We start from the raw sequence: 21,329 nt of genomic DNA, 5'->3' as shown, positions 1-21,329 counted from the left end.
ATGCTAAGCTGTCCCTCTCCTTACATTGCACAGGAGCAGCAAGCTTGGTACCACGTTTCCCAGGAATAACAATGTCAAAAATCAAAATGCAAGATATCCTTTTGGATTTTGTCCTGAAGGCATAGATAAAGCTTCACATAGATAAAGCTTCTACAGTCCATTGATCAGCACAAATACATGGTGAAGGACTGCAAGCTTTTGAACAAGGCTCTTAATAATTAAAAAAAAAAAGCACACTTCAACACTGTGGATTTCTCTTTGGACAAAGAAGCAACTATTCCAATGGCTTTATCAAGAACCAAGAAAGCATTCCCTTTATGTCTTTTAAAGGAAATTAGAGCAAGAACACTAGCATAACAGAAAATCTGCTAATTCTGCACACTACTTTGTGTTCATACATTTCAAAGCACCACAGTCCATTGACAGTCTAAGAGACAAAATACACAAGGAACCGAAAAGATCCTGGAGTCAGCAGCACACCTCTGGCAGCAAGAGGACAAGTACTGAGGATGACCCCATTGCGCTGTGCCACTACTGTGTGGCATGGGTGTTACAGCATCAGTAGCTACTGGTGGTACAATAGTTGCTAGGCTGTTTCCTGGTCAAATTAAATTTTGATTACATACAAGTAGGACCTATTCAGCATCCCAATCCATATCATCAGTTATGGTGAAACATATTTTCAATCATGTCTGATCATTCCTTTCCTATGAGGGCAGTTTGCTAGTTCACTAAGATAACACTAATGCAGATGCTGCCACATGGCCAAATGGTCTGAAGACAAAAATACTTTTTTAATCCTCAACTACTATTAATTAATTTGCTTCATTAAGGTACCAAACAACTAATACAGAACAGAAGCAAAGAAAGCCTGGACAAATAAACACTCAATATCTACATGCAGCGTCCATAATCATTCACAATGATTCATTAAGTATTCACAAGCATCCACTTCTGGGAATGAACTTGGCAGAAACAAATTCTTAACACTAGCATTTCTCACCCCACGGTCCCACAGAGCTCTTTTATGCACAAATTTGGGAAATAAATTATTTTTATGAAATATTCCATCATGAAAATGCAAGCAGAAATTACACTTTGATTGCCATAAATGCCGTCAATTATTTATTTTTTGTGCAGTGGTTAGAGAGTCATCTGCTATATCTTAAAAGCATCACACAGAGAGCATGAAACATTTATTTAAGTAGCTGTACACTGCAGAGAGCTTGATTTAAACAGTCCTTATTGTGCTCCTCACTGAAACGAAGACTGGCAGCTTGACAGTCAGCACCTTTCATGGAAGATTAAGCTCATTCAGAGCCACTGAACACAACATTTTTAGCCCAGCAATTTAACAAGTATGCATCTTGGCACAGCATGACACAGGCAACTGTATTCATGTTGGAGAAAAAGACCATGTATGAGTAAGAACTGTGACTATGCCCAGAGATAACAGAAAACTTCCCAAAAGCCAAACTACAGATACAGAGAGAAAACAGGGCAAAATTCCCATCTCACAGACAAGTTCTTATCACATCCAGAATTCACCTAAGCCAGAAAAGTATCTTTTTTACTCTTTTCTACTTACATTTTATTATTCTGTGTGTTCCACTCACAACACTTGCTATAATTTTGCAGATTCCTAATGACTAAACTAACTGGACTAAACTCCATTATTTTCAATGCTGCATATGCATATTTCCTGCTGATTTTCCTGCATCATGGGGCAAATTTTTTTTAATTTGGGAGTTTATAAAATTTATTTAATCCTTTGGATTAGCAGATCTCAAGACCAGACTCTTCATTAGTTTAAATCACTTATCCAAATAGCAGTATCTCACAGGAGACTTCATGTTTATACAAAGGCTTATAACCGTTTTCTAGTACTTCTGCTCTAGCAGAGATTAAGAGGCCCCAAATCACACATCAGGTTGAGATGGGCACAGCATAGTACTCTCATGTCTATTATTTTATCAACATCCAAAAATAAAACATAAAAAACTACATGTGCAAGGCCAAATGGAAATACAGAAACTCTGATTGTGCTCAACAGTGAAAAACAAAAGAATAATGGCGTCAATTTGGAGGAAATATCCTGTCTTGTGGCCCTGTCTCTTCTGTTTACACAGTAAACAACAAAAGGAACAGGAATATATGCAGCTCTACTAATTTAGATTAGAAAAGTGGCAATGAACAGAAGGAACTAAAATTTTTTTTGGAAGAATTATGTACTGGTTGAGAGACAGTATAAAACACCCCAAAAGGCACCCAAAAAAACCAACCCAGACTTTCAGCATGTGCCAGTGCACCCGGGCAGCCACAGCCTGGACAGTATAGCCCAGCTCCACTGGAGTGTGCTCTTGATTTGCAATAAGAACACCAGCGTTTGGCTCTGCAGCTGCACAAGTGCGGAGCTGCAGCAGCCCCTGCTCAAATGGGATTCAGTGTGACAATCTGGCAAGATTCAATCAGCTACTGGCAGGGCCTGCTATTGGCAGCAAAAAAGGCAGCTACGCTGATGCTGACATCTCAAGAGTCAGAAATAGATAACAATTAATGCAGAGAGCTAGAGAATGAGAATGGGGTTGTGAAGTAGGGTCTTGCCATATCAGTGAAACAGACCTCATAGCTTGACCCTGAACAAAGGACCACCTGAACTTTATTGCATAGTCTGGGGTCTTCCTGTTGCAACATCGTCTTGTGCTGTGTCTCTTGTCACCTGGCTGTCTCTTGCCACAGGTGTTCCTGTGCCCTTTGTAATGCAAGGGATTGGTACCGGTTCACAGCCAGTGAAGTGGAAGATAGCAACCACTGTCCCAAGAAACCCACTGACTCAATAAAAGGGGAAGATTGAACATGTGGGCTAATTAGATAAGAAGCAAGAGAATCATCAACCAAAAGAAGCAGAATACTAATAAATAAGAGAACTAGGTAACATGTAGCCAACGAACTGTGATTTGTTTGCTAAAATCTGTATGTAGTGCAAAGTTTTTAGAATTGGTGTGCTTGATTTGTGGAAAGCTTTTACCTTCCACCGCGCACAGAATAGACATCTCCTTTCTGAATCAGGCCCTAAGTCTCTGTTTAAAGAGCCCCTACATCAGCAACAATGCCACCTGTGCTGCTCACTTCAAAACAAACTTCCCCTGGGCCTCATCCCAGGCAGATCAGATCCCCTTGCTCTGGACTCTGCAGCCTTGAGGCTAACAGCTGGTGAATGCTGTGACATTGCCACCAGCGCAGACCTTGCCTTTTGCTTGCATACCCAATAGTTCCACACACAGAATCACAGAATATGCTGAGATGGAAGGGACCCACAAAGATCATCAAGTCCAGCTCCTGGCCCTGCACAGAACCATCCCCAAGAGCCACATCCTGTGCCTGAGCGTATTGTCCAAACACTTCTTGAACTCTGTCAGGTTTGAGTGACCCAGGCTGTGACCCTTGCCCTGGAGAGCCTGTTCCAGTGCCCAGCCACCTTAAGGGTTGAAGAACCTTTTTCGAAAATCCAACCTAAACCTCCCCTGACAAAACTTCAGGCCATTCCCTTGGGTTCTGTCCCTGGTCACCACAGAGGAGAGATCAGTGCCTGCCCCTCCACTTCCCCTCAAAAGGAAGTTGTAAGTGTGATGAGTCTCCCCTCAGTCTCCTCTTCTCCAGATGAACAGACCAAGTGCCCTCAGCTGCTCCTCATATGGCTCCCCCTCAAGGCCCTTTTCCATCCTTGTTGCCCTCCTTTGGACATTGTCTAATAGCTAATACTTTTTTGCATTGTGGTGACCAAACCTGCACACAATATGTGAGATGAGGCCACCCCAGTGCAGAGCAGAGTGGGACAATCTCCTCCCTGGCTGGGCCAGCAATGCTGGGCCTGGTGCCTCCCAGGACAGGGATGTCCCTCCTGGCTCCCAGCACACTGCTGACTCATGTTCAACTACCCATCGACCAGGACTCCCAGGACCATTTCCACAGCACTGCTTTCCAGCATCTCATTCATTCCCCCTACAGATCCAGGGTTGCCTCATCCCAGGTGCAGCATCTGGCACTTTCCCTTGTTGAACTTTATATGGTTGGTGATGGCCCAGCCCTCTGATTTGGAAGTCAAGGACACTCTGCTTGGCCTCCCTGTCTTTGAGGGAGTCAACAGCTCCTCCCAGTTTTGTATCATCTGTGAACTTGCTCAGGATCTCTTCAGTCCTGCATCCAAGCCATTTATGAAGATGTTGAAGAGCACAGGGCCAAGGATGGAGCCCTGCGGAACCCCATTAGTGAAAGGGCTGAAGTCACCCCAGTCACTGTCACCCTTTGTGCCCAACTCGTGAGCCAACTGCTCGCCCATCCCATGACGTGTTTTATCCAGCTGAATGCTGGACATTTTGTCCAGAAGGACACTGTGAGAGACAGTATTGAAAGCTTTACTGAAATCCAAAAAGATTACATCAACTGGCTTCCCTTGATCAGCCACCTGGGCTACCTTGTCATAAAAGGAAATCAGGTTTGACAAGCAGGACTTTCCCCTCATGAAGCTGTGCCAGCTGTGAACAATGACAGACATTGTCTTTCGGGTGTTTTTCAACACCTCCCAGAATAATCTTCTCCGTAACTTTACCAGGCACTGAAGTGAGACTTAACAGGCCTGTCATTTCCAGGGTCCTCATTCTTGCCCTTCTTAAAAACTGGGACAATGTTCACCAGCTTTCACTCAGCTGGGACCACTCCAGTTTCCCAAGACTGATGAAAAATCATTGAGAGAGGTTTTGCAGAGACATCAGTCAGCTGTTTAAAGAGAGCACGTTAATAAAATAGCAGGCAAAACCAGCAACAGAAGTCTATACTTTGATTGAGAATTGTAAAAGGTCTTCACTTTGCATCCTTCCAGAGAGGGGGAAAAAAGAAAAAGAAATAAAAATGAATGCTGTTGCAAACCTTCATTGTTTTAGAGCTCTGCCTTCCAAGCTTCCAATAGGATCAGTGGTCTTGATTCAAGGAAGTCAGCCCAGGTTTCTACCATTTCAGGCTTTGTGTTTAACAGTGCCTGCGTCTGCACCTGTGTGCCTCTCTGGGGGCTGCTTTGGGGATACCCTGGTTAGCAAGGTAATGGAAATAAATTTACTCTTTGCGTTCTAGCTCCACGCTTGTGGTTGTCGTGGGTGCCTGCCTGTGCCAACTCACACAGCTCTGTATAGTAGCAGGGAACTTAAGGAAGCACCTTTTAGCTAGGAAGAAATCCTATCACCCATGTTCCTTGTTCTTTCACCTATTCATGATATGAACTCATAACACTCCTGGCAGGCATGAGAATGAAAAGGGACCATGGTGATTAACTTGCAAACTATCTGTGATTGAGAGCATCTTAATATATTTTCAAATAAAAAGGCATTTGGGTTTGAACTTCAACAAATGCTACCAGAGTAAAGTACACTAAAGTAAAGCCAGGACAGAGATAGTAAAGTCTCCAATTTCCACCAGCAAATTACTGCATAAAAAGAGAGATTCAAAAAGATCTCGCACAATTGGGTAGAAAGATTTATGTTTTTTAAACTAGCTTTCCTCTTAATTTATTTTCACTTGTCCAGGACAATCCCTGTTATCAGTCTAGGCTGGGGCATGAATAGACTGAGAGCAGCCCTGCTGAGGAATACTTAGAGGGGCCAGTGAATGACAGGCTGGACATGAGCTGGCAATGTGAGCCAGCAACCAGAAACCAACAGCATCCTGCCACCACCACCATCAGGCGAGTACATCCCCTCTCCTCTGTAGGCAGTGATAAGGATCACAGCCTACTTGTAAGGGAAGACACATTCAGTCTTAATTGAACAAGTTCAAATAAAGCTGACAAGACTTCAACTTCTTCCTTAAAATTATGCAGTAACACGCCACGTGGCCATAAAACAAACTACCATCAGGTTTTACTACACTGTATTTAGTTCATACATAATGAAAACACAACCTACTGCCCTAGACCAGAGCAGGGGACAATTCGTTTCTGAAATTAGGTTTGCTAGCTCATAATGGCTGGCAGCAACTGCTGCTGCTGCTGTCATAACAATAGCACTTTCTTATTTTTATGCCTCTATTCTCTGCAACAATCTAGGGGCTTTGTTGTGCACTAATGCTGCCTCATAATAAAACATTTCAAAATGCGTTAAGTACAGCACCATGCCAAAAGCTACTGCAACTACAAGCAGAAGTGTCTAAATTACCTGTTTAAGAGCCTGGAACATAGTAGGGAAAATGTGTTTCTTGCTTATATTACCATATATTCTTCACTGAACACATGGGTTGATGAGGTCAGGAGTAGGTCCCAAAAATGTAGGGACACACACAAAATGTGAATCTTCATGCCAGTACAAATGGCACGGAGCTTCTCTATGCCCAAGTGCTGCTATGGATCATGCATACCTCCTGCGATCTCTACATGCAGCAGAAAGGTACAAGTCTTTCTACTGCTGTGCTCTACTTCCAGAACAGATGAAGAACCAGCTCTTCAATATTGCTGCTGCAAACTATCATTTGGATCTACGCACTCTGATCTACATACAGCTGAAAGAGCAGAGATACAGAGGTAACTCAAGTTTTCCTCTAATCCTCTGGGACGGAAGAGCAGCTTCAATGCTGCGAACATTGACAAAGGAGATGTTACTTTTAAAAAAGAGCAGATGTATCAGTTAAGCCACATGCAGAGCTGACTTTGCACTGCCCATCTGCTCATCGTGAACCAGGGTAGTCCAGGTTAGTTACAGTGTAGCCAAATCAGAGCAGGTTAGTTCCTGCATTATTAGCCAACAGTAGATGGACATTTCTACTGATAAGCATCCTTTCCACACTCCCACATCAATCACTGAAAAATGAGTTTTTGCATCCCTCAGGATGCTAAAGCTTTTGAGAAGAACCCACATACTCCAAGAGACCACTGATGCGAATGCTGAAAAATAAGACGGCGCAACTCAACCTGCCCCTGAGCCCCCTGAAACAGCCCCCAGGCAGAAGTCAGGCTCACCCACACAGGAGATTGCACAGCATTCAGTGATTTATTCATTCTCAGGGTGAACCTTCCCTCACTCAGCCAGACCAGCCTAAGAATTGGGAATGGCTCACCTGCAATTCTCAAGTCACCCATCGCTCTGAAACAGGAAAGAAAAGCCCTGTGCCGTCACTGTTTCACACAACTAATTGCATGACTCTCCTGGATAATTCCTGCTGCCATCTGTGCAATGGCCGAGGTCAGCAAAACCTGCCTGGTCTTATACTGACAGTCTAGCATTATCCTAAAAGATCATAGTGTTACACTCACCTTCCAAGGCCTTCCTGAGGTATGTGAAAAGGGAATTATACTGTTTAGCACACAAAGAGGACACAGTGTGCTGATAATAATCCAGGGCTTACTGACCAGGAGTTTCACTGACTCTCTGAGAATGAAGCATTAAACTCTTTCAGCCTCTGAAAATATAATTTTTTTCCTATCCAGTCTTAGTCCAAGGAAAAAGTACAGCTTCCCGTAAAGTCAGCTGTTGATAAAAAAACCTTTTAAAAAGTTTTTTAGCTGTGCGCAGATCAAGCAGTGAGAAGCTGGGATATGGGAAGTGCCTTTTCAATTATAATCTTGACTCACTGCAGTTCTGATTTTCTCCAAGCCCAGGGTTGACATATGGATATCAAATGCAAGTAATTACAGAGTCAAGCCAAACAGAATGTAGAAAGAGTGATTTTTTTGTTTATTTTATTTACTAGTTCTAGTCCTCTCCATAGAATAATCGCCATGCAGATTTGTGGCTAGCACAGGTCTTTCCCATGAGAACTTTCTCCTGTGTTTTATAAACAAAGATAAAGTTTGGATGTTACTAAAACAGTGTCTCGAGATTTGGACAGTTCAGGCCTGGCCAATCAGGCCTAGGGGGAGGTCTCTGACTGACCAACCTGGGTGACCTCTGAAAAGTCTATATAGGTTTGAATCAAAATAACAAAGCTCTCTTTTCTATGCCACGCTGAGAATCCGGGTTTTCTTCTCTGCTAGCGCCTCAACAGCGACACAGATTAGTTAAAGTAAATAAAAATAATGGAAACTGACAAAATAGAGCCACTCTTACTTACAAAAGCACAGCCAGAGTCTCAGCTACTTCCTTTTGCTGGAAGAACGGTATCCAGCGAGAACCAGATGCCACCCCCACACAAATATTGAAACCACCTAGTATGGCTGAAAAGATACACTATTTTAGCAGATTAATAGTTACCACTTTTTTTCTGCACCAATACATTGCTATGAGTTTTAGAATTATACAAAAGCAAGAGAATTTCTCAAGGCTGTATTAAATATAAAATCCATTCATTATTACAGAGCACTCTTCTTACAAACTGCACTTGGCAACAGCTCACAGTTGTTAAGACATCATCCCTTCAGAAGTGCAGTGAGTTTCTTTAGCAGAAGTGCCAAAAGACACCACTCCAAAGTTAATAATTCACAAGAAGAAAAGAATCCAAACTAAACAAAACAAACAAAAAAAATCACTACCTACTCAGAAATATCTATGTAAAGTCTTGACGTATAGCTATTTTAAGAACATGAAAAGTACTTCCACACTACTGTTAATACTGCTCCAACACTCTGCTATGTTCCTCTCTCCAGAGACCTCTCATCCCCTCCAGACAGGCTGTCAGAACAGCAGCTTCAGGCCTAAAAGCTCCTGTGATGCAAATGCAGCCAGGGAGTATCTTGCAAGCACTTTCCGTAAGAAACAGATTAGGTGAAACCACATTTATCTCAAATTCCTGAAAATTCTATCCTTGCTAGAACAGGGTGCAATTCCTAAGAAATTGAGACAAAAGGCTTAAAATCCCCAAAACCCTGTGGTTTAAATCTCTGGTCTACTTCTTGCTAGAACCTACAGATATCACTTCTTGTTAAAGGCTGTTCCTCTCAAGAGGGGGAGGTTAGCTGATCCTTACAGGAAATCAAGGCAGGATTAGGATTAACTGGGAGAATTCCCACAGCCAAACCAAGAGTAATAGTCACCCCTGCCAACTTACAAAGCAGGCACTGTATTCAAAAGTTCAGGTGACACTGCTCCAAGAGACACGCGGGTTTTTTAAGGCTTGCTGGGACCTTCGCTCTTTCAGCACCGGTTAAACAAACTACTCCAGCAAGAGCACTAAAGCAAGGCTAAGCCAGTCCAGCAAGCCCAGCTCCAGTGCCAAGGGCATCTCACCAGATGCTGGGGGCTCAGGGAGCCAAGCCACAGCTCCTGCACAGCCATCCTCCTTGGATCATTATGTTTCTGTTCTTCTCACAGCTGGGAAAGCCATCACTATGTAAGCAATGCAGCTGCTAATGCTTGAAAGTGATAATCTAATTCAGGCCTGAAGTAAATGCTACTTATAATAGCTTGGAAAGACAAGCAGAGCTTCAGAGTGTTTTGGCATTACTTCTTGAGGAAAAAAGCTTTATACAATTGCAGAGACTCATCCCAGATCTCTTGCCTAACCTAACAAGTTTCAACTGAATTTGACAGAGGAGAAATGATCCCAAACACAAAATCTCCTTACAAAATAAATAGATAAGTAGGTAGAGGTGAGGTGCCACATTAATGCTCCCACACAGGGCAAGGCTTGGCCCCTGTCATGAATCAGAAAATCCACAAAGCACAAGGATATGAACCCTCCAGTCACGAGAAAAACCTAACTCTCAAGTTAGATACCACTCAGCCCAAACATGAGAGGCAAAAATGATGAAACCAAGAGAAGTCTGTCACTCAAGGAACTGCTTGCCTGGTTTTACACTGTGATAGGGCCTATGGGGGAATTCAATTGCACCAATCTTACCAGGCTTTATACTCCAGCTGTACAGAGACACCACAAATAAATATAAATTTTTCAAATTATTTTAGCTCCTGCTCAAAGGGCCTCTGCTTGCCATAAATATGGAGATGTTGTAAAGCACAAGGTGAATGAGTGTAGCAATGCATTACAAGATTTTTGTATATGATTTTTCCCCTCTTTAACCCCTCCCCTCTGGCTTTCCCTGGTTAGCTCACGTGAGTCGGCTCCGCCCCTCGTGCCCCTCCGAATAAGCCCCTGCAGATGCCGGACCCGGGGTTCTCGACTCGGGCTCCCATGGACCCCACACCTCCCCCCCGCCTCTCTTCCCCTCTCTACCATCCCCCAACCCTCCCTTTTCGGACCCTAATAAACCTCCTGGAAACCTCGAACCGAGATCCTGCATTTCTTGACCTGCCGCGACTCCACGGAGAACCGCGTCTCTGCAGCCCCTCAGCCCGCCACGACTGTGTGCGTTCCAGGCGTGTTTTCGGCTCGGAGCAGCCCCCCCACTATGCAGCGTGGGGGAGCTGCCTTTGAGAGTGCATCGCTGCAAATGAGTACATAATGTGACTGATCAAATCAGTGGTTAAAGCATCTGCCTTCACAACAGAAGACCTAAGTATATTGGTTTAATACTCGTGTTTCAGCAGCAGCACAGTGCTGCTTGCAGCATCTAGCCCCAGGAAGGAGGCCAAACACCTTGAGCTGTCACTGGGCTCCCAGGTGCAGACACCTAGGACACAGGTTGGAGAGAGGTAATGGTCACCCAGACCCTAAGAAACAGTAAGGTGGAAACTCTTCTTGGTGAAGTATGTAGATCGCACCCAAAAGTTAGGGCATGGTGCTACAGCCAAGCAAACCCCCTTGGCAGCCTTATTGAGCAGGCTGTCACCACTGCATACGTCACTTTGGCCAGTGCTACTGTTTCTTCAACGGCTTGCCTTCCTGCCCAAGTTTGGCAGCATTTAAATATCACACTACGAAAAGGGCCACAATCTAGAAACCAGCTGTTTCATGAGTTTTCTATTTACATCATTCATTGTTTTTCTGACAGGGTGTTTAAAACAAGGGGGGAGAAAAAAGTCCAAACTGAAGCAAATTTCTACACAGACTGTGAAGAAATAAAACAGCAGAGCAAACAATTGCTCAGTACAGCTTCTGCCTCCTGGGGGAAATAGTCTTCAAATATTTACCAGATGGAATGTGCTAACAGGGAGCTGTCTAGTACTTTTGCTTACCCTATCCTGAAAACAGATCACTTATTTCTCCGCATCTTAAAAGTGGTAATACTTGAGGAATTTACAGATTCCAGATGTGCTGGTTTGAGAACTCTTGCATTCATGTCTCCATTGTAGATGTCAGGAAATTTGTTTCCCAACAAAGACAAAGGAGTTGAAGTGACACTTCTTGTCTCATTCTATGTAATTGTAATTGTAGCAGTAATAACTTGGTCAGTGTCACGTGAAAATGGGAGGCTTCCTTGACCCTTAGTGTGGGAAGTTTTATTCGGCCCTTGGGTGTTTAATTCGTCTGTCAGTGCCCCAGGAAAACCGAGACCCTTGTGCCCAACCAGTCTGTCAGTGTCCCCTTAGGGGGACCCTTCACTGAGCAGTCCTGCTGCATCAGGGAGTGTTCAACTGACTTAGTCAAGGAAACACCAACAGCACAAGGTAGAGCCTTCAGCATGTCTTACTCTTTATTAGAGTGTGTTCCTTGCTGCCAGTGACTGCCAGCACCCAGGAAGGATTCACACTGACAGTTTATGGAATAACACTCAATATTAATATAAAAGTGTGACACGTTAAGGTTTGAAGATAGTCAGTGATAGTGTTTGACTGCAAAAATATGCTTGAAGGAATATACAGACAAGCTCTAATTCAAAATAAAACATTCAGCAAGCACAAAGTACGATTCTTACCCAATAGGCATCCTTATAGAGGAGAAGACTGGTTCAGCACCTCAACTGATCCCAGCAGTTATGATGGAGTCTTCCCTAACTTTTCCTCTATTCTCAACTGATTTTTATATTATTTCTTTTTGTTTAGGTGGAGCTTGAGTGACTTATGTCAGACAGACACATCTTTGTTACTGATGGGTGTAAAATTCTCTTGCTTTTACAGATACAGTCAAAAAGAACACAGGGCACATGCCCAGTGAGGGGTGGTCGTACTTTGGGGGCAGGGAACTTTGGGATGGAGGGATGTGTTAATATTATTATTAGGCTTTAATTAAGCAAGTTTATCTAAGGAGAGGGATTTCATCACGGTTGCTGGCTCAGCAGTAGGACATCTTCCCTTATCTTCCCTGGTGTCAGGTTTATCAGCTGCAAAGTACCATCGACCTCCCTTCCCTGCAAGGATTCCCACAGAGCCTGGCCACAGTGTCTCCACCCTACATTCCATCCCCCTCAGCAGGCGTGTGTGGATAGGGAATTAGCCTGGAATAGATTTCAAGTTATGCCAACAACATTCCATCCAGGGAGCAGCAAAACTGTGACTTACCCTATAATTTCTGTATTGTTATAACTCCTTTAAAGATGCTAATATAACTCTTCAGTTTTCTCTAATTGTATTTCCAGTTACATGTCCACAGGGTCCCCAGTCATTTTCCCACAGTCGGCTAAGTCACACCCAATAAATTTTTTCCTGGAACTACTAGCTTGTCTTCTTTTTTCCTTGAACTTAATAACTTCAGTTTTCTAAAATCACACTTAAGTCAAATTCAGTACAAAGTTCTAGTGGGAACAGCCCATTGAGCATTAGGAATAACCTGAAGAGACATGTCAAGAAGTTGGAGGTATCTCACCCTGACTCAGGTCTATTTTGCACCAATACCTGCATTCACAGCACCAGCCTGGAAAAAGAAATTCTTGAGCCCAGTCCCTTGAGTTCCAACAAAGACTGACTTCTTCATACAAAAGCACATTCAGTAACTAAGGGCATAAAGAGAACACAGCCTCCCATCTGCCTGTTTAACAAACTTTGGCTCTTGGCTTTTCTAAAAAGTGTGGGAGGAGGGTTCAGGTACTCAAAAGTACCTCTCCTTGCACTTGGATGTTTCCACTCACTAAATGTATTGCTGTCCCTGAAATACTTGGTAAATGTATCCCTGAAATACTTGGTCATCTCCCTTTCCAAATGGTTCACTTTATTTCTATCATTTGTTCTATACAAGTCCACCGTCAAAGCCTTTATGCTGAAACAAAGGGAGATTTCCCTCTAAAAGAAGAAATTTCTTTCCAGTATTATATTTGGCAGATCTAACACAAAAATCACATGTTTAATCTAGTCTAAAAATTATTCCCCATTTGACAACCCTGGGTACAGCTGTGAAACTAAAAAAGCCTTTCCACAGCCCCAACCATGGCATCTCCAAAATCACTGTGGAGTTGGAACCAAAACCAGAAGCACGTACTGGAATTAGCACAGTTAGGAACAATCACAGAAATAATTATGTTTGCCTAAATCCTGTTTCTCCGTAAGCGCTCAGTAATTTTGGTAACCCACAAGTTTGACACAATATCCTTTTGTCTCACTCAGAGTGATTCATGTGTTTCTGAGAAACAGTAAATAAGACAGGTTGAAAATTTGGTGTAAGCACCCTTCAGCAATGTTTGGAACAGACACTTCAGTTAGAAAAGATAACAGATTAAGAAGGAAAAGCTTGACTTTGCATTTTTTCTTCCTTAACTGCCATTTCCTTCTTACTTTTTCCTTGAGTCATTAGTTTTACAAGCCATGTCTTCACTTGAGCTGCAAACTATCAACTTCAAAATCAAGTACTCACCTGCTTCAGGAGTTAAAAGAAGAAGCTACAAGACCCACAAATCTGTTCTTGTTTTGGTCTCTATAAAGGTACAGATTCTAAGTGATGACTGCATGGCTGCCAATACAGACAAAGTCACAGAGCATTGTTCCTTTCCATGGCAGGGATTCCATGCAGAAGTGTCTTCAGTATTTCCCCCTCTTTCCAAGGGCACACAAAATTCTACATGAATGATACCCTTGACTGATCTACATACAGATTATATCAGCGCTGCAAGTAAACCATGCCTGACTTGCTTAACTTTTCCTTAGCAGGCAGTCCTTGCTGGATGCAGATAAAACATGTACAGCCCATGCCAGACAGCACTCTGAAATCCACACTTAATCCCAATTCCCATAGTCCCTGGGAAGCACAAAGAGAAAACTGAACACAGCTACTTTCCAGTGTTTAAAGAGCAGGACTGCTCATCTGGGCATTCCTTCTGCCCACATTGCCAAGCTCTCTTCATGCTCAGAAAGAGTCCTTTTACACCAGCCACTGCAAGAAACATCAGGAAGAACAAAGCAGCTGTTGATATCTTACTCCTGCACTGTTAAGGCTTTCTAAGGACGTGTGTGCAGATAAACGTATTATTTGATGCCAGGCAAAAGGATGCAGCAAACAGAATTTCTCATTGCTGTTATTTTGTTTTATTCAAATATATGATCTAATTGTGAAGATCAGATCAAAAATAACCACCAGGACAAGTTCAAATTCCCCTAGAAGTTCTACATCCTGCCCTGTGACTTTGAGTGCTGGGTTTACAGTTGATATTTAACAAGAATGGATAAACAAATATATTAATCTAGATGCAAACAAACAACAAAAAAAATGCCCTTAGTCCTATGCAATGAATACACTTTCTGACAGAGTGAGTAGATCTAATTGGTCTGAAATTAGATAAAACTTTGGATCAAGAGAAAAAACTCTAAATGAAGGCAAACCGGTGATGTTTTACAAACAGTAGAGAACTGCTTTGTGCACAGGGCATCTCCTAATGCTCTCAAAACAGCAGCCAATAGAACTGACTGTGGGATTTGCATCCTTGCTGCTGCTCCAAGGAATGATGAGGAGATGACACAAAGCACAACAAATCACCTGCAGCTGGGGGAACTGTGGGAACTACAGCATCCCTCAGGAAGACTTTCCACTGCCAAATTGCCAGAACTGCAAACACACAGCATCATTGGAAGGCTGTGACCCTTCCAGTCTCACTCATACAGGCATCCTCCAGCTACTGTGCCCTGACTCTTAGAAGATGGGAGCTGCCAGTATTTGAGTGAGGGGTGGTCGTACCTCGGGAGCAGGGAACTTTGGGATGGAGGGGTGTGTTAATATTATTATTAGGCTTTAATTAAGCAAGTTTATGTAAGGAGAGGGATTTCATCACAGTTGCTGGCTCAGCAGTAGGACATCTTCCCTTATCTTCCCTAGTGTTAGGTTTATCAGCTGCGAAGTACCATCGACCTCCCTTCCCTTCCCTTCTTGGACCACAGTCTACTTTTCTCTTATGGGCTTTAACAAAACTTTAAACAATGTAATAGTGATGAAAAGCGAAAAGTCTTGTGAAGACCTGAAAGAACAGAGCAAATCTAATGATCACTGAGAGCACTGTCTCTGCTCTCAGTTAACTAAAGCTATTTTCATGGCTTTCAACAAGATAACATATCAGCAAGCTGTACAGATAGATAAATGTTATCATAAGTCTTATCACCAAAAGCCAAAGGAATCTTGGAATGGAATTTCCTCAGGAAATAGGTTATAAGAACCAGTATTAAGACATGATTGTTTTCAGCTCCTACTTCCCCTGATTTCCAGGTCAGCAGAATTCAACCTGCCAGACTTCACAAGTTTTGCTAATCTGAATAAAGAATGAAAGTAACATTTGGAAAAGCATAAAACACAAAGAAAGTGCTAGGGTTTGCAGAACTATTTCTATATGGCATCTGTCTCTCTTTGCAAAATGTTTGACATGAAGTCTGCAGCTGAAAAAAATTTCAGTTTATTGCTCTTTGCAAAGCCTTACATGAAGTTGTTTTAAAAAGGCAACTATTAATTAGTCCTAATGAGGATACAATTTGCTTTCAGCAGATTTGCTTTATTTCAAACAGCAGAAACAATTGAGCTGAACAACAAAACAAGCTGCAATTAGAAGCTGAATGTCCACCAGCCCTAGAGCAACATAGAAGCTGAATGTCCACTGGCCCTAGAGCAACATATGTAGCTGACAGCTGATGACAAATTAATCTACATTTCCCATATCAAATTTTGATTATAATGTAGAGCACGGAAGAGGTATGGTATGTATCCTACCAGACTTGAACTTCTCAACTGAAAACCGATAGGAAAAAACTCCCAGACCTACTTTTATTCTTTGACAACTCTTTATTAGGAGCCAAAACACATCTAGGAACATCCCTCCAGCAGCAGATATTGGAGGTAATCACAAGACTGTTACCTCTCTAACAATCTAAGAAGTCAAAAGCATCAAAAGGGTGAACTCAGTCCTATGTGTTGAGAGGATTCAGATCAATATACCACTGTTACAGACACAGATGCTAATTCCTGAATTGTTGAACACTACCACTTCAGAAAGGAGCAGTGAAGTAGCTGAGAGGAATGCTTCAGACCGCTAGGGAGGGTTAGTAAACCAAAAAGGTCCCACACAATCTAGGTCTGCAACAAAAGCAAAAGGGCATTAATGCTCCCTGGTGTCTGGTGTCCCGATCTGTTCTTCCTTCTAAGCCACAACAGAAAGTGGCATCAGACTAGAATAGCCTGTGGGGAGCAATGATATAGGCTATCCCCAGCAGCATGGGGGCAACTTAACACTCCATTTTCCGCAACTCAAATCCAGAGAAGTGAAAGGACGTCTTATTCCTTCTCCTGTCCATGCATAAAACACATGTTCTAAGTTCAGATTCAAATACTACTGACAGTTTACCATTTCTCTTCTCTTCTCCATCTCTCCAGTCTTTCACCCTCTGCACTTCTTTTTCTTAAATACTGCCTGCCTGCAATCCTTTCACAAATTCTGATGTGTGTGGGAGCATGTACACATTTGTGCATCCTAGACTGGCGGACAAAAACATGCCTAGACCCTCTTCAACAGCCGTTAGAGCTTAATGATAACAGAAGAGATAGACTAACCTGAGAAGGGAAGAGGACAAGGAGAGAGAAACAGCTTCTGAGAACTCCAGAGGAAGTAAAGTAAGAGGTGGAGAGCTCTAAGAGGTGTGGGGGGGGGGACCAGGATGGAACATAACTGCTGGACTGGGACTCTTACTTACCCACCTTCCTATGAAACACCCTATACTGTTTTACTTCCAAGGAATCAGCAACTTAGTACTCCACACATATACTAGTATTTGTTACTCTCACTAATCTAAACCATTCCTGTTAAAAGGTATTCAGTAAGATGTTAAAAGAACATTTAATCAACCAGAAATGGCTTTAAAATTTTATTTTACCTTGTAGCCATTTCCCTTCCCTCACTTCAGAAGCTCAAAGACACAGTAGAACCTAAATTGTTACTGATATTCCGGAAACAGTGCTACCCTGTTTCCACAAACAGGTCTTTTTCACTGTGTTTTTCTACCTAGGCTCCTTTAACGGTGACTGAGTTTTTTAAAACTTTTGAAAGACACAGTTATCTCAGAATCTTTATCCCTTGGAATATGCCAAAAACATGCCTGTGTACTGCTCTGGCTTAGTTTCTTTGGGCCTCTGCACATCCTTTGTATCCTTTTTGATGCTGCTTGCATGTGGAAAGGCAGCAGAAGAAACACCAACAGAAAAACAGCTTCACAGGTGTCATTAAGTCCATAATCTAATGTTATGGATTTCTACAGAAAAAATTTAAAAATAAAACCAAAAGAACTGCTGATTTCCATATATGCTTTTTCTACATAATATTTCTTTTGCTCCACAGAATTTTACCTGTATTTCCAGTAGAAGTTAAACCATATAACTACTAAAAAAAGGGGGTTTTTTCAGAATCTCTTGACTCTAGGTCATGATCACACTGGGTTGAACACAACAGCAATTCATATTATTTTCCAAATGTTTCACTACAGCAAGAACTATTCTAACATTTGTTTGCTGAATTTCAGTTATTTGTAGTGCTCTGCATGTTTGGGGAGTACTTTCAGAACTCTGGTCAATTTAACTTCTAAATGCAATCAATATTGAGATTTTAAATAGCTCCAATTGTACCAAAGTGACCTTATGCAATCAAAAAATGGAATCAAAAAGGAAAAAAGTTGGTATTTAACACACATAAAATATATCTATATATAAAATATATAGATAGATGTGCACTTCAGTGAACAGTGTTACTCATCAGAAAACAGGCACTAATGGAGAATATTGCAGTGTAAATATTTTTAGTACCACTGAACCAACATTTTCCTGCACTCTTTTTATTACAAAATACCTGAAGCATTTATTTACGAGAAGCCAAAAGTTATGTTACAAGGGTACCCTTTGCCAGTGCAGTCCACAAAAATCCAGTCTGCCCTCCCTATCACAACCTACTACTTGCCTTTGCTTAATCTAGAGATCAAAGAAGCCAGGTAGTGAATCCTGGAGTTTACTGATAGGAATGAAAATTAACCCTGCAATAAAACAAATAACTGGAAAGATCCCTGACTTGCAATGTGCTCATAAAATCTTTGAATCCAATTCAGAGGAATAACAGGAAAACTCCTCATTCCTGTTATTTTATCAAAGGGGAACCCTGCCTGTTGTGCTTGGCTTCTATAGTTGCATCTACTTGCAGACAGGTCGAAGAAAGAACTTTGAAGGAGATTAGATACAGAGGGTACAAAGATGGGTTTGGATGCAGAGCTCCCAAATGACAAATGTTCACTGAGTCCTAGCAAGGGATCTGCACGCTTCAGCCTAATTTAAATCCACAGAGTCCAGTTTGTCCACATTTATGTCCTCTATTCTTTGAAGGTCTTTGATACTGAGAAACAACTGTTTAAAAAAAAAGTACTTAAAAAAAACCCCAGAGAACACAATCTTGGAGAAAGTGAAGGCTCAGTAGCACTTTTCAGTTAAGTGCTTCAGTGAAGGAAATTACTAATAAAAAAGAAATTAGGACACTAAATGATTCTTACTTTTCACCACAAAATATGAATGTTGAAAGGGAAAGTCTTGCATTCATCTTAAATTATACAAGAAAATTCTATTTTTCTGCAATACATACATATGCAAAATTTTAAATAAGGACTGTGTGCATTGTTTTTTACCTATTTGTTTTACAAAAGCTTTTTGACTAAAATAAATGCAAAAAGGAAAACTAATTAGTATATTTAATCTGTGAATCCTACTTTCAGAATGTCTTGGCCACTGTTTTTATCCATCCTTCATGACATAACAGCAGCGAAATGAGAAGTCTCAGCAGTTTCAAGTTTTGAAAACTCAAGACAGTCTTTAAGGAAAAGCATTAGTGTATGAAATTAAGCTACATATAAAATTGTTCCACTTGAAATATCTGAACATGACTTATTTTACTTGTGACAAAGCAGTTTCTTCACATTTGCAGTAAAATAAATACTGGCCAAAGAACAAAAGCAGTGAAAACTGATTGACTAAGACTACCAATATTTCTCACACACCCAAACTGAAATCGTGCTTTGAAACAATTTCTGAAACTATTTGTTCACAGTGTAGCTACAATTTCTTCAACGGCCAGTCTCCAATTAAACTAACTGAATACTAAACACTTACAAATTTTGGACCCGATATTCAACTGACATAAACTGAAGCTTGTTCCAGTAAGTCCACTGCATCTGCTTAAACCAGCACAGCCAAGTCTACCTTTCTAAGCTCCAAGTGCAATTATATTAATAATTCAACTTTTAAATAACCAACTATAATCTACACTTCTGTGAATTTAGGTTATATTTATATTGTAAAGTTATTCTATTACACTTCTGCCTTAACTTGTTGAGTTACATATTAGCTGATCAAACATAAAAGAAAAGAAGTAGGGAAGTAGTGGCCAAAACTTTTAGGAGACTGGTATCAAATAGCTTGGTACCTAGTCTCAAAAACACTAAAACAATATTTAAGCATTATGCTCCCCCATTCCACACCAAATACAATTTTACTGTTTCAATTTTTATAATGGATACATATTTTTTTCCCTTAATCTCCTCAGAGATCTGACTTCTGATAATGGAAGTGCAGCAGCTGCTGGTGGCATGAACCATGAAGAACATTTGGTTACAATAATTAGAAGGTCAAAAACATTAATACAGGGTTAAATTCCTCCTGTCAGATCATGTTTAGACTAAGCTGCTTCATACTATGAAAACCAGAGCTTTTGGGAGAATGCAGAATAAGGATGTTCCAGGGAATTCTGACAGTACCCAGCCCTGGAGTTTATATGCCTATGAGCAGAGCAAGAGATGAGGTGTCACCTTATGGTTGCAAATGAGAACACTACTTTTAATGCACTATAATCCTTCCTTGGATCTGGCACTTAAAGCCTGTCTGGGGAACACTCAACTTTCTTGGGTGTTGACAGGCCAGGTACTTAAGGCAGCTACCACAGCTGCTGTCCCATGAACAACACACTGCTAGCAGCCAAAATTATAGCTAGCCAGCACTGTTAAGGGAGCCCAAGCCAGTGCTTTCACTAGGCATCAAACAGATACATTCTCTTACTGCCTTAAACCTCAACATTGCTTGTGGTTTCATGTGCCCATTTCATCTGAAATCGCACTCATGGACCACCAGAATGTTTTTTGTACTACTTCAGCCACATCAGCATAAAACCTGTCCCCTCTGCAATCTTCTGAATTTGGAGAACAGCTGTCTTGCACTTTCAAACCAAACCTCCAGCATCTCCACCTGCAGCAACTGGAGATTTATCAAAGCCAAGCACAGAACAGTTTTTCTGCCTACAAGAGTTAGGCTCTCAAGGAGGCTGATTCTCTATAAAAGCCTCTAGTTGAAATCACAGATTTGGCTACATTTAAGTAGTTAACCAGGTGTTGGTTCCAACAATTTTCTGACCACATACATCTAAGAAGTTTTTTGACAGATACAAAATTTTGTAATCTTGAAAATGCAGTATTTGATTCCTTTCTCAAAGTGATTTCTCATGCACAACTGTAGAAATTGTTAGTTCTTGTGCCAAAAAAATGATTCAATTTATCTTAGTTTTGCAACCTCTTTTAAATGCATGCAATTGAAAAACATATAGTATAACTCCTGTATTTTCAGTCAGGAGAATCTTCCTACGTGGTTTGCCTGTGCAACAGTATGATCTGTTTGAAGTGACCTCTGAAGCAAAAGAAGTCAGACATGAGGTCCAAGCTCAATATGCAGACCTGTGTTGAGGAGTCCATCCATTGCAAGTAGCTCCCATGTGAGCTGCAGGTTAAGCTCTGGGTGAGAGCTCCACACAAGAGGCCAGGAACTGACAACCCTTTGCATAACAAGGGGCCTGGGGACCTGTGGCACAGCTAGGGGACCAGACACTCAGAGACACAGCAGGAGCCAAGGATCCCCAGATTTTTGCCTGCTTAGACTGTGAGGGGATAAAAGCTCCGTGTTCCCTTTGTTGGAGGTATAAGCTTGAGCTGTTATTTTGTTAATTATTGTATCAACCTTAAATTCTTTGGAGTACCTGGAGGCCTGAGACTGCTATGAGAAACCGGGTGTCAATCTGGCAAGGAATGCTAGTGTGAGTGTGT

At 41.7% G+C, this 21,329-nt stretch overlaps 1 protein-coding gene and 1 long non-coding RNA gene across 3 annotated transcripts in view; one reads left to right on the top strand and one right to left on the bottom strand.

Moving 5' to 3' along the window:
• Window positions 1-21,329, bottom strand: part of KCNIP1 (potassium voltage-gated channel interacting protein 1) — a 400,236-nt gene that overhangs the window by 321,772 nt on the left and 57,135 nt on the right. The gene's annotated exons all lie outside the window — the stretch shown is intronic.
• Window positions 6,104-7,674, top strand: LOC146431010 (uncharacterized). Its single transcript, XR_014855003.1, has 3 exons — window positions 6,104-6,225; window positions 6,467-6,574; window positions 6,880-7,674. It is a non-coding gene; the product is annotated as an uncharacterized LOC146431010 (long non-coding RNA).

The sequence above is a fragment of the Lichenostomus cassidix genome, chromosome 13 (genome assembly GCF_008360975.1).
Source record: "Lichenostomus cassidix isolate B80296 chromosome 13, HeHo_3.0, whole genome shotgun sequence".
NCBI lineage: Eukaryota > Metazoa > Chordata > Aves > Passeriformes > Meliphagidae > Lichenostomus > Lichenostomus cassidix.
Note: the sequence above shows the minus strand (reverse complement) of the source record. Positions and strands in the feature narration are given on the sequence as shown.